Below are 13,670 nucleotides of genomic sequence, written 5' to 3'. Positions count from 1 at the left end.
CCCTTCCAGCTCTCCACCTTCAACCCTTCAGAAATAAAAATATGGTCAATTCTAGACTTTACCCCTCCACTCTCACAAAACCAAGTGAATTCCCTTTTTTCTTTCCCCCACACCTGCAAAGTATCCTTAAAAGAAAAATCACCCATAATTGTTTTCAACAGTACCCCAGAACTATCAGGCTTACTCCTGTCTGCACCCCCCACCCTATCCCCCTCCCTAATTATACAATTAAAGTCTCCTAACACAAAAGTTTTCATTCTTCCAGGTAAAAACAACCTCAGTTTCTCAAACAGCAACCTCCTTTGATTTTCCTTTGGAGCTGCATATATATTAAATATTCTGAAACATTCCCCCTTCCATTTCACCAAAACAAAAAATAACCTTCCCGGTTCAATTACCTCACATTTGCATATTTTAAACTCTTTTCCCTTAAATAATATCCCAATCCCACTGTTTCTGCTCTCTAGGCAGCATGACCACGCAGATTCCCCCCACACCCACTCTTCTTCTTTTGGGGGTTCAGTAATTGTACATTCTTGCAAACAAAAAATATCACATCTTTCTTTTGCCAGTAAGTCAAATATCCTCACTCTTCTTGTACGCTTTCTCAAGCTCCGTACATTTAATGATGCCAGCGTCAAAGTCATTTCTTCTTATACTAGCGTAACATGAAAAAGGCACAATCCCAGGTAACAATTATAAAAAATTATACTTAGCTCTGTCCAGCACCTTCCACCGTGGGGGACCCCGGAGACTGAAATCCACACCTCAAATTCTCTGCCGCAGCATTATCCGCATAGGGAAGGCTCTGCCCTCCTGGTGACCCCTGCCCATCTGGCACACCCGTCAAAGGATATGCCGGGGAGCGCAAGGGGCTAGCATCCAATCCACCACCCCCCACCCCCTCCCCTGAATCAAAAACCACACAGATCTTCTCTTCCTCTTCTCCTCCCAGGCATTTTGTCTTTGAAGGGGCAAAAGATTCTCCCTCCATCTTCCTCTTTGTCCGACGTTCCCCTCCTTCCGATGTCTCCATACATTGTTCCTTAATTTGCTGCTCAAGGTCTTCCACCTCAGAAACCATGGCCTGCAGTCCTGGGGTTCCCTCACCTTCTCCTTGCATCAGGTCAGGCTCCTCCCCCTCTCCTATGTCCGGCTCCGCCTCCTCCCCCCATACCCTTTGGACCTCGTTCTGGAGAGCATTCTCAGCTGGAACCACGGGCGTTTCCTCCATACGCTCACCCAGCTCTGAGTCTGAATCTGGCAGCTCCTGCTCAGCTGCTGCGTCACCCCTCGTTAAGGCCTCATCAGTGGGAGTCTCAGCAGCTGGTTCCACGGGCGTCGCCTGACTGCTTTCAACTCCATGCCGCTTATCATACTCACTGTCCTCATTAACCCATCCCTCTGGGCGCTCTACAGTCTCTCTTCTTCTCATAATCTCTGCATACGACTTTTTTTTTGTACAAAATCTCGCCATGTGCCCTGTTTCATGACACAAGTCACATGTAGCTGGCTCCCGGCACTGCGCAGCGTGGTGTCCCTCCTTCCTGCATTTGCGACAAATTTCTACATCTTGCTTAGCACAGCCCTCCTGCGTGTGCCCAAACTCCATGCACCTCCTGCAATATAGCGGCTGGCCCCGGTAGTACAAGTACCCCCGGTTTCCTCCAATGTTAAAGGTCCCCGGGGGGTGCAAGACTCCCCCCAATCCGTCTGGGGACATCCTCAGTTTGCACATATATCTGGTCTTTCCATTATAAATGCCAATCCTGTTTTTCAGTCTCTGTCCTTTCTTGACAATCTCACAGTACCGTGACAGGAACACCATAATATCTTCCTCTGGTGTAAAAGGGTTATACGTGTGCACAATTATAGCAACTTCTCCTAATGCAAACAAGGGTACCAGCTCTACACCTCGCATACAGTCCACATCCTTTTCCTTCTTTGCTCTTTCCATCACACCCATACATTTGTTACCTTCTTCAAAAGCCACATCATAAAATTGCTGTTTGAACAATTCCTGGATGCAATAAATATCTCCACGTTCAATCTTCAGGGTGTCTTCCAATATCTGACTGTAGAACTCCTCCAACCCCAGAAATTTGGGAGCCTTATCCAATCTGAATCTGATGGTGTTTTGAACGAAACTTCCACGATTATCCATTCTGCTTCTCAAAAAAAGGTCTTTCACCCAAACACGATACTTCTAGGCTCCGCTCCTCAAGCACAAGGCTATGCCTGCTCCAGCAGCGCCCCCCGCAGGATCATGGCTACGTAGTGTACTCCCCTGCCAGGTAAGTATGAGTTGGAATGGCGCTGGGGGGCAACTAGCCCTGTCCCAGGACAAGTGTCACCCTTGTGGAGAGAGCAGCCTGGTCATTGGTGCAGCGGCTACAGCGGCAGCAGCAAGCACCACAGTAGCTGAGGCCTAGTATCTGAGCCAGCACCTGCAGCAAGGATCAGCTTAGGCCATTCCATGCAAACATTTGTGCAGCAGCGAATATTTGTCAAACAACATAGATCGAAGACATCCCCTCCCTAGAAGCAAAGCCCCTCCCCCGCCCATCCGACAAGCACCCAGAGAAGCCAAGCTTCGCCGCAAGGTACTACTTCTTGGTTTTAAAAGGAAGAAGCAATCACTTTGAACACCGCTCAGCTCTGTCATTCCAGCTGGCGGAGAGACCGACAGACAGGGGGACAGACAGACAGGGGGACACCATATTTCTGGGGTGGCTTTCTACATCTTCCCTACCTGCTTGCACTCTCTCTGCTGCTGCTGCTGCTGCTGCTGCTGCTGCTGCAGCATAAAAAGGGAGAGATGCCCAGTCCTGCTGGCAAACTTGACACTTTGCCCCTTACCAGCATGGCTGCTTACATGGCATTTGCATAAATATAGAAGCAAGCTAACACTGTCTGCTGCTCCCTGGATAGAGATAGATAGATAGATAGATAGATAGATAGATAGATAGATAGATATTGTTTTTGCACTGCTCAGCAGATAGTTTGCAATCTGTTGGTTTTAAATGCTGCTCTTTGTTACTTTGGAGCCTAGAAACTCTAGAACGTACTGTATACTCCCTTTGTGATATCATCACATGGGGTGGTCTGGCTACAGAGACCCAGACATACCATGTAGAACTAGGGCGGGGAGGGGGTGAAATAAAAACCCCATATCCTGCAAGGAACGGCCATTTAAAAAAAAAAAATGAATCCAGATTTGTTTGTAAATGTGCTGCTTTATACAATATTTCAAAAGGCATCAAACATACAATTGTGACTTTGAAATCACCTATACATTGTGTATTGCACTTATCTCAGTATAATAATAGAGAGATTCGTATCTCAAACCAAAAAAAGAAAAGAAAACAATCAGCCAGAGAGGTGGACATTGGAAAGAGAGGGATACATTTTTACTGCTGCTGCTGCTGCTGCTGCTGCTGCTGCTGCTGCTGCTGCTGCTGCTGCTGCTGCTGCTGCTGCTGCTGCTGCTGCTGCTGCTGCTGCTGCTGCTGCTGCTGCTGCTGCTGCTGCTGCTGCTGCTGCTGCTGCTGCTGCAGCGACTCATATTCTACAGTTCTTGGCCCTTTTTGTTTAGAATGTTTTTTTTCATGAATTATATGTGTTTCCGTATTTCCCAATCCACCTGAATTTATTCCTAAATGTCTGCGCAGGTGCCTAATTGTCATTTCTCCCTGTTTGAGATGTTGCTACCTGGCTAGTTGGTTTGCTCCTTTTATGCCACAGTTATTGACCAGGCCCAAAGCCCAAGCAGTGGCAATAGCAGCTTGTCTGAACAAACACCTGTGCTGTGGGTGGTGGTTGTTGTTATTGTTGTTGATTTTTGTTTCTGTTTTTTCTAACAGTCGAAAAACAGGGGAGAGCGCGCACGCAGTCCCCCACTACCAGAAATTGTGCAGTCGAGTTTCCCGCATGTGGGGAAATCGCAGAGGTCAGCTAGCTCCAAGTGCAATGAGCAAGCCTCGCCCTGGGAGAGCCACCTGCAGGATCGTGGCTGTATAGTGTACTCCCCTGCCAGGTAAGTATGAGTTGGAATGGCGCTGGGGGGCAACTAGCCCTGTCCCAGGACAAGTGTCACCCTTGTGGAGAGAGCAGCCTGGTCATTGGTGCAGCGGCTACAGCGGCAGCAGCAAGCACCACAGTAGCTGAGGCCTAGTATCTGAGCCAGCACCTGCAGCAAGGATCAGCTTAGGCCATTCCATGCAAACATTTGTGCAGCAGCGAATATTTGTCAAACAACATAGATCGAAGACATCCCCTCCCTAGAAGCAAAGCCCCTCCCCCGCCCATCCGACAAGCACCCAGAGAAGCCAAGCTTCGCCGCAAGGTACTACTTCTTGGTTTTAAAAGGAAGAAGCAATCACTTTGAACACCGCTCAGCTCTGTCATTCCAGCTGGCGGAGAGACCGACAGACAGGGGGACAGACAGACAGGGGGACACCATATTTCTGGGGTGGCTTTCTACATCTTCCCTACCTGCTTGCACTCTCTCTGCTGCTGCTGCTGCTGCTGCTGCTGCAGCAGCATAAAAAGGGAGAGATGCCCAGTCCTGCTGGCAAACTTGACACTTTGCCCCTTACCAGCATGGCTGCTTACATGGCATTTGCATAAATATAGAAGCAAGCTAACACTGTCTGCTGCTCCCTGGATAGAGATAGATAGATAGATAGATAGATAGATAGATAGATAGATAGATAGATAGATAGATAGATATTGTTTTTGCACTGCTCAGCAGATAGTTTGCAATCTGTTGGTTTTAAATGCTGCTCTTTGTTACTTTGGAGCCTAGAAACTCTAGAACGTACTGTATACTCCCTTTGTGATATCATCACATGGGGTGGTCTGGCTACAGAGACCCAGACATACCATGTAGAACTAGGGCGGGGAGGGGGTGAAATAAAAACCCCATATCCTGCAAGGAACGGCCATTTAAAAAAAAAAAATGAATCCAGATTTGTTTGTAAATGTGCTGCTTTATACAATATTTCAAAAGGCATCAAACATACAATTGTGACTTTGAAATCACCTATACATTGTGTATTGCACTTATCTCAGTATAATAATAGAGAGATTCGTATCTCAAACCAAAAAAAGAAAAGAAAACAATCAGCCAGAGAGGTGGACATTGGAAAGAGAGGGATACATTTTTACTGCTGCTGCTGCTGCTGCTGCTGCTGCTGCTGCTGCTGCTGCTGCTGCTGCTGCTGCTGCTGCTGCTGCTGCTGCTGCTGCTGCTGCTGCTGCTGCTGCTGCTGCTGCTGCTGCTGCTGCTGCTGCTGCTGCTGCTGCTGCTGCTGCTGCTGCAGCGACTCATATTCTACAGTTCTTGGCCCTTTTTGTTTAGAATGTTTTTTTTCATGAATTATATGTGTTTCCGTATTTCCCAATCCACCTGAATTTATTCCTAAATGTCTGCGCAGGTGCCTAATTGTCATTTCTCCCTGTTTGAGATGTTGCTACCTGGCTAGTTGGTTTGCTCCTTTTATGCCACAGTTATTGACCAGGCCCAAAGCCCAAGCAGTGGCAATAGCAGCTTGTCTGAACAAACACCTGTGCTGTGGGTGGTGGTTGTTGTTATTGTTGTTGATTTTTGTTTCTGTTTTTTCTAACAGTCGAAAAACAGGGGAGAGCGCGCACGCAGTCCCCCACTACCAGAAATTGTGCAGTCGAGTTTCCCGCATGTGGGGAAATCGCAGAGGTCAGCTAGCTCCAAGTGCAATGAGCAAGCCTCGCCCTGGGAGAGCCACCTGCAGGATCGTGGCTGTATAGTGTACTCCCCTGCCAGGTAAGTATGAGTTGGAATGGCGCTGGGGGGCAACTAGCCCTGTCCCAGGACAAGTGTCACCCTTGTGGAGAGAGCAGCCTGGTCATTGGTGCAGCGGCTACAGCGGCAGCAGCAAGCACCACAGTAGCTGAGGCCTAGTATCTGAGCCAGCACCTGCAGCAAGGATCAGCTTAGGCCATTCCATGCAAACATTTGTGCAGCAGCGAATATTTGTCAAACAACATAGATCGAAGACATCCCCTCCCTAGAAGCAAAGCCCCTCCCCCGCCCATCCGACAAGCACCCAGAGAAGCCAAGCTTCGCCGCAAGGTACTACTTCTTGGTTTTAAAAGGAAGAAGCAATCACTTTGAACACCGCTCAGCTCTGTCATTCCAGCTGGCGGAGAGACCGACAGACAGGGGGACAGACAGACAGGGGGACACCATATTTCTGGGGTGGCTTTCTACATCTTCCCTACCTGCTTGCACTCTCTCTGCTGCTGCTGCTGCTGCTGCTGCTGCTGCTGCTGCTGCTGCTGCTGCTGCAGCATAAAAAGGGAGAGATGCCCAGTCCTGCTGGCAAACTTGACACTTTGCCCCTTACCAGCATGGCTGCTTACATGGCATTTGCATAAATATAGAAGCAAGCTAACACTGTCTGCTGCTCCCTGGATAGAGATAGATAGATAGATAGATAGATAGATAGATAGATAGATAGATAGATATTGTTTTTGCACTGCTCAGCAGATAGTTTGCAATCTGTTGGTTTTAAATGCTGCTCTTTGTTACTTTGGAGCCTAGAAACTCTAGAACGTACTGTATACTCCCTTTGTGATATCATCACATGGGGTGGTCTGGCTACAGAGACCCAGACATACCATGTAGAACTAGGGCGGGGAGGGGGTGAAATAAAAACCCCATATCCTGCAAGGAACGGCCATTTAAAAAAAAAAAATGAATCCAGATTTGTTTGTAAATGTGCTGCTTTATACAATATTTCAAAAGGCATCAAACATACAATTGTGACTTTGAAATCACCTATACATTGTGTATTGCACTTATCTCAGTATAATAATAGAGAGATTCGTATCTCAAACCAAAAAAAGAAAAGAAAACAATCAGCCAGAGAGGTGGACATTGGAAAGAGAGGGATACATTTTTACTGCTGCTGCTGCTGCTGCTGCTGCTGCTGCTGCTGCTGCTGCTGCTGCTGCTGCTGCTGCTGCTGCTGCTGCTGCTGCTGCTGCTGCTGCTGCTGCTGCTGCTGCTGCTGCTGCTGCTGCTGCAGCGACTCATATTCTACAGTTCTTGGCCCTTTTTGTTTAGAATGTTTTTTTTCATGAATTATATGTGTTTCCGTATTTCCCAATCCACCTGAATTTATTCCTAAATGTCTGCGCAGGTGCCTAATTGTCATTTCTCCCTGTTTGAGATGTTGCTACCTGGCTAGTTGGTTTGCTCCTTTTATGCCACAGTTATTGACCAGGCCCAAAGCCCAAGCAGTGGCAATAGCAGCTTGTCTGAACAAACACCTGTGCTGTGGGTGGTGGTTGTTGTTATTGTTGTTGATTTTTGTTTCTGTTTTTTCTAACAGTCGAAAAACAGGGGAGAGCGCGCACGCAGTCCCCCACTACCAGAAATTGTGCAGTCGAGTTTCCCGCATGTGGGGAAATCGCAGAGGTCAGCTAGCTCCAAGTGCAATGAGCAAGCCTCGCCCTGGGAGAGCCACCTGCAGGATCGTGGCTGTATAGTGTACTCCCCTGCCAGGTAAGTATGAGTTGGAATGGCGCTGGGGGGCAACTAGCCCTGTCCCAGGACAAGTGTCACCCTTGTGGAGAGAGCAGCCTGGTCATTGGTGCAGCGGCTACAGCGGCAGCAGCAAGCACCACAGTAGCTGAGGCCTAGTATCTGAGCCAGCACCTGCAGCAAGGATCAGCTTAGGCCATTCCATGCAAACATTTGTGCAGCAGCGAATATTTGTCAAACAACATAGATCGAAGACATCCCCTCCCTAGAAGCAAAGCCCCTCCCCCGCCCATCCGACAAGCACCCAGAGAAGCCAAGCTTCGCCGCAAGGTACTACTTCTTGGTTTTAAAAGGAAGAAGCAATCACTTTGAACACCGCTCAGCTCTGTCATTCCAGCTGGCGGAGAGACCGACAGACAGGGGGACAGACAGACAGGGGGACACCATATTTCTGGGGTGGCTTTCTACATCTTCCCTACCTGCTTGCACTCTCTCTGCTGCTGCTGCTGCTGCTGCTGCTGCAGCAGCATAAAAAGGGAGAGATGCCCAGTCCTGCTGGCAAACTTGACACTTTGCCCCTTACCAGCATGGCTGCTTACATGGCATTTGCATAAATATAGAAGCAAGCTAACACTGTCTGCTGCTCCCTGGATAGAGATAGATAGATAGATAGATAGATAGATAGATAGATAGATATTGTTTTTGCACTGCTCAGCAGATAGTTTGCAATCTGTTGGTTTTAAATGCTGCTCTTTGTTACTTTGGAGCCTAGAAACTCTAGAACGTACTGTATACTCCCTTTGTGATATCATCACATGGGGTGGTCTGGCTACAGAGACCCAGACATACCATGTAGAACTAGGGCGGGGAGGGGGTGAAATAAAAACCCCATATCCTGCAAGGAACGGCCATTTAAAAAAAAAAAATGAATCCAGATTTGTTTGTAAATGTGCTGCTTTATACAATATTTCAAAAGGCATCAAACATACAATTGTGACTTTGAAATCACCTATACATTGTGTATTGCACTTATCTCAGTATAATAATAGAGAGATTCGTATCTCAAACCAAAAAAAGAAAAGAAAACAATCAGCCAGAGAGGTGGACATTGGAAAGAGAGGGATACATTTTTACTGCTGCTGCTGCTGCTGCTGCTGCTGCTGCTGCTGCTGCTGCTGCTGCTGCTGCTGCTGCTGCTGCTGCTGCTGCTGCTGCTGCTGCTGCTGCTGCTGCTGCTGCTGCTGCTGCTGCTGCTGCTGCAGCGACTCATATTCTACAGTTCTTGGCCCTTTTTGTTTAGAATGTTTTTTTTCATGAATTATATGTGTTTCCGTATTTCCCAATCCACCTGAATTTATTCCTAAATGTCTGCGCAGGTGCCTAATTGTCATTTCTCCCTGTTTGAGATGTTGCTACCTGGCTAGTTGGTTTGCTCCTTTTATGCCACAGTTATTGACCAGGCCCAAAGCCCAAGCAGTGGCAATAGCAGCTTGTCTGAACAAACACCTGTGCTGTGGGTGGTGGTTGTTGTTATTGTTGTTGATTTTTGTTTCTGTTTTTTCTAACAGTCGAAAAACAGGGGAGAGCGCGCACGCAGTCCCCCACTACCAGAAATTGTGCAGTCGAGTTTCCCGCATGTGGGGAAATCGCAGAGGTCAGCTAGCTCCAAGTGCAATGAGCAAGCCTCGCCCTGGGAGAGCCACCTGCAGGATCGTGGCTGTATAGTGTACTCCCCTGCCAGGTAAGTATGAGTTGGAATGGCGCTGGGGGGCAACTAGCCCTGTCCCAGGACAAGTGTCACCCTTGTGGAGAGAGCAGCCTGGTCATTGGTGCAGCGGCTACAGCGGCAGCAGCAAGCACCACAGTAGCTGAGGCCTAGTATCTGAGCCAGCACCTGCAGCAAGGATCAGCTTAGGCCATTCCATGCAAACATTTGTGCAGCAGCGAATATTTGTCAAACAACATAGATCGAAGACATCCCCTCCCTAGAAGCAAAGCCCCTCCCCCGCCCATCCGACAAGCACCCAGAGAAGCCAAGCTTCGCCGCAAGGTACTACTTCTTGGTTTTAAAAGGAAGAAGCAATCACTTTGAACACCGCTCAGCTCTGTCATTCCAGCTGGCGGAGAGACCGACAGACAGGGGGACAGACAGACAGGGGGACACCATATTTCTGGGGTGGCTTTCTACATCTTCCCTACCTGCTTGCACTCTCTCTGCTGCTGCTGCTGCTGCTGCTGCTGCAGCAGCATAAAAAGGGAGAGATGCCCAGTCCTGCTGGCAAACTTGACACTTTGCCCCTTACCAGCATGGCTGCTTACATGGCATTTGCATAAATATAGAAGCAAGCTAACACTGTCTGCTGCTCCCTGGATAGAGATAGATAGATAGATAGATAGATAGATAGATAGATAGATAGATATTGTTTTTGCACTGCTCAGCAGATAGTTTGCAATCTGTTGGTTTTAAATGCTGCTCTTTGTTACTTTGGAGCCTAGAAACTCTAGAACGTACTGTATACTCCCTTTGTGATATCATCACATGGGGTGGTCTGGCTACAGAGACCCAGACATACCATGTAGAACTAGGGCGGGGAGGGGGTGAAATAAAAACCCCATATCCTGCAAGGAACGGCCATTTAAAAAAAAAAAATGAATCCAGATTTGTTTGTAAATGTGCTGCTTTATACAATATTTCAAAAGGCATCAAACATACAATTGTGACTTTGAAATCACCTATACATTGTGTATTGCACTTATCTCAGTATAATAATAGAGAGATTCGTATCTCAAACCAAAAAAAGAAAAGAAAACAATCAGCCAGAGAGGTGGACATTGGAAAGAGAGGGATACATTTTTACTGCTGCTGCTGCTGCTGCTGCTGCTGCTGCTGCTGCTGCTGCTGCTGCTGCTGCTGCTGCTGCTGCTGCTGCTGCTGCTGCTGCTGCTGCTGCTGCTGCTGCTGCTGCTGCTGCTGCAGCGACTCATATTCTACAGTTCTTGGCCCTTTTTGTTTAGAATGTTTTTTTTCATGAATTATATGTGTTTCCGTATTTCCCAATCCACCTGAATTTATTCCTAAATGTCTGCGCAGGTGCCTAATTGTCATTTCTCCCTGTTTGAGATGTTGCTACCTGGCTAGTTGGTTTGCTCCTTTTATGCCACAGTTATTGACCAGGCCCAAAGCCCAAGCAGTGGCAATAGCAGCTTGTCTGAACAAACACCTGTGCTGTGGGTGGTGGTTGTTGTTATTGTTGTTGATTTTTGTTTCTGTTTTTTCTAACAGTCGAAAAACAGGGGAGAGCGCGCACGCAGTCCCCCACTACCAGAAATTGTGCAGTCGAGTTTCCCGCATGTGGGGAAATCGCAGAGGTCAGCTAGCTCCAAGTGCAATGAGCAAGCCTCGCCCTGGGAGAGCCACCTGCAGGATCGTGGCTGTATAGTGTACTCCCCTGCCAGGTAAGTATGAGTTGGAATGGCGCTGGGGGGCAACTAGCCCTGTCCCAGGACAAGTGTCACCCTTGTGGAGAGAGCAGCCTGGTCATTGGTGCAGCGGCTACAGCGGCAGCAGCAAGCACCACAGTAGCTGAGGCCTAGTATCTGAGCCAGCACCTGCAGCAAGGATCAGCTTAGGCCATTCCATGCAAACATTTGTGCAGCAGCGAATATTTGTCAAACAACATAGATCGAAGACATCCCCTCCCTAGAAGCAAAGCCCCTCCCCCGCCCATCCGACAAGCACCCAGAGAAGCCAAGCTTCGCCGCAAGGTACTACTTCTTGGTTTTAAAAGGAAGAAGCAATCACTTTGAACACCGCTCAGCTCTGTCATTCCAGCTGGCGGAGAGACCGACAGACAGGGGGACAGACAGACAGGGGGACACCATATTTCTGGGGTGGCTTTCTACATCTTCCCTACCTGCTTGCACTCTCTCTGCTGCTGCTGCTGCTGCTGCTGCTGCAGCAGCATAAAAAGGGAGAGATGCCCAGTCCTGCTGGCAAACTTGACACTTTGCCCCTTACCAGCATGGCTGCTTACATGGCATTTGCATAAATATAGAAGCAAGCTAACACTGTCTGCTGCTCCCTGGATAGAGATAGATAGATAGATAGATAGATAGATAGATAGATAGATAGATATTGTTTTTGCACTGCTCAGCAGATAGTTTGCAATCTGTTGGTTTTAAATGCTGCTCTTTGTTACTTTGGAGCCTAGAAACTCTAGAACGTACTGTATACTCCCTTTGTGATATCATCACATGGGGTGGTCTGGCTACAGAGACCCAGACATACCATGTAGAACTAGGGCGGGGAGGGGGTGAAATAAAAACCCCATATCCTGCAAGGAACGGCCATTTAAAAAAAAAAAATGAATCCAGATTTGTTTGTAAATGTGCTGCTTTATACAATATTTCAAAAGGCATCAAACATACAATTGTGACTTTGAAATCACCTATACATTGTGTATTGCACTTATCTCAGTATAATAATAGAGAGATTCGTATCTCAAACCAAAAAAAGAAAAGAAAACAATCAGCCAGAGAGGTGGACATTGGAAAGAGAGGGATACATTTTTACTGCTGCTGCTGCTGCTGCTGCTGCTGCTGCTGCTGCTGCTGCTGCTGCTGCTGCTGCTGCTGCTGCTGCTGCTGCTGCTGCTGCTGCTGCTGCTGCTGCTGCTGCTGCTGCTGCAGCGACTCATATTCTACAGTTCTTGGCCCTTTTTGTTTAGAATGTTTTTTTTCATGAATTATATGTGTTTCCGTATTTCCCAATCCACCTGAATTTATTCCTAAATGTCTGCGCAGGTGCCTAATTGTCATTTCTCCCTGTTTGAGATGTTGCTACCTGGCTAGTTGGTTTGCTCCTTTTATGCCACAGTTATTGACCAGGCCCAAAGCCCAAGCAGTGGCAATAGCAGCTTGTCTGAACAAACACCTGTGCTGTGGGTGGTGGTTGTTGTTATTGTTGTTGATTTTTGTTTCTGTTTTTTCTAACAGTCGAAAAACAGGGGAGAGCGCGCACGCAGTCCCCCACTACCAGAAATTGTGCAGTCGAGTTTCCCGCATGTGGGGAAATCGCAGAGGTCAGCTAGCTCCAAGTGCAATGAGCAAGCCTCGCCCTGGGAGAGCCACCTGCAGGATCGTGGCTGTATAGTGTACTCCCCTGCCAGGTAAGTATGAGTTGGAATGGCGCTGGGGGGCAACTAGCCCTGTCCCAGGACAAGTGTCACCCTTGTGGAGAGAGCAGCCTGGTCATTGGTGCAGCGGCTACAGCGGCAGCAGCAAGCACCACAGTAGCTGAGGCCTAGTATCTGAGCCAGCACCTGCAGCAAGGATCAGCTTAGGCCATTCCATGCAAACATTTGTGCAGCAGCGAATATTTGTCAAACAACATAGATCGAAGACATCCCCTCCCTAGAAGCAAAGCCCCTCCCCCGCCCATCCGACAAGCACCCAGAGAAGCCAAGCTTCGCCGCAAGGTACTACTTCTTGGTTTTAAAAGGAAGAAGCAATCACTTTGAACACCGCTCAGCTCTGTCATTCCAGCTGGCGGAGAGACCGACAGACAGGGGGACAGACAGACAGGGGGACACCATATTTCTGGGGTGGCTTTCTACATCTTCCCTACCTGCTTGCACTCTCTCTGCTGCTGCTGCTGCTGCTGCTGCTGCTGCTGCAGCATAAAAAGGGAGAGATGCCCAGTCCTGCTGGCAAACTTGACACTTTGCCCCTTACCAGCATGGCTGCTTACATGGCATTTGCATAAATATAGAAGCAAGCTAACACTGTCTGCTGCTCCCTGGATAGAGATAGATAGATAGATAGATAGATAGATAGATAGATAGATAGATAGATATTGTTTTTGCACTGCTCAGCAGATAGTTTGCAATCTGTTGGTTTTAAATGCTGCTCTTTGTTACTTTGGAGCCTAGAAACTCTAGAACGTACTGTATACTCCCTTTGTGATATCATCACATGGGGTGGTCTGGCTACAGAGACCCAGACATACCATGTAGAACTAGGGCGGGGAGGGGGTGAAATAAAAACCCCATATCCTGCAAGGAACGGCCATTTAAAAAAAAAAAATGAATCCAGATTTGTTTGTAAATGTGCTGCTTTATACAATATTTCAAAAGGCATCAAA

General features: G+C 47.9%; 6 pseudogenes; all 6 read right to left on the bottom strand.

Annotated features, from left to right (window-relative positions):
• Positions 1-3,871: 3,871 nt before the first annotated feature.
• On the bottom strand, positions 3,872-4,044 carry LOC142463771 (U1 spliceosomal RNA; annotated as a pseudogene).
• A 1,594-nt stretch (positions 4,045-5,638) lies between these two features.
• LOC142463770 (U1 spliceosomal RNA) lies at positions 5,639-5,811 on the bottom strand (annotated as a pseudogene).
• Positions 5,812-7,384: 1,573 nt separating this feature from the next.
• LOC142463769 (U1 spliceosomal RNA) lies at positions 7,385-7,557 on the bottom strand (annotated as a pseudogene).
• A 1,547-nt stretch (positions 7,558-9,104) lies between these two features.
• On the bottom strand, positions 9,105-9,277 carry LOC142463768 (U1 spliceosomal RNA; annotated as a pseudogene).
• A 1,542-nt stretch (positions 9,278-10,819) lies between these two features.
• LOC142463767 (U1 spliceosomal RNA) lies at positions 10,820-10,992 on the bottom strand (annotated as a pseudogene).
• A 1,539-nt stretch (positions 10,993-12,531) lies between these two features.
• LOC142463766 (U1 spliceosomal RNA) lies at positions 12,532-12,704 on the bottom strand (annotated as a pseudogene).
• Between the last annotated feature and the right edge of the window lie 966 nt (positions 12,705-13,670).

The sequence above is a fragment of the Ascaphus truei genome, chromosome 11 (genome assembly GCF_040206685.1).
Source record: "Ascaphus truei isolate aAscTru1 chromosome 11, aAscTru1.hap1, whole genome shotgun sequence".
NCBI lineage: Eukaryota > Metazoa > Chordata > Amphibia > Anura > Ascaphidae > Ascaphus > Ascaphus truei.
This window is presented reverse-complemented; position numbering and strand designations above follow the sequence as displayed.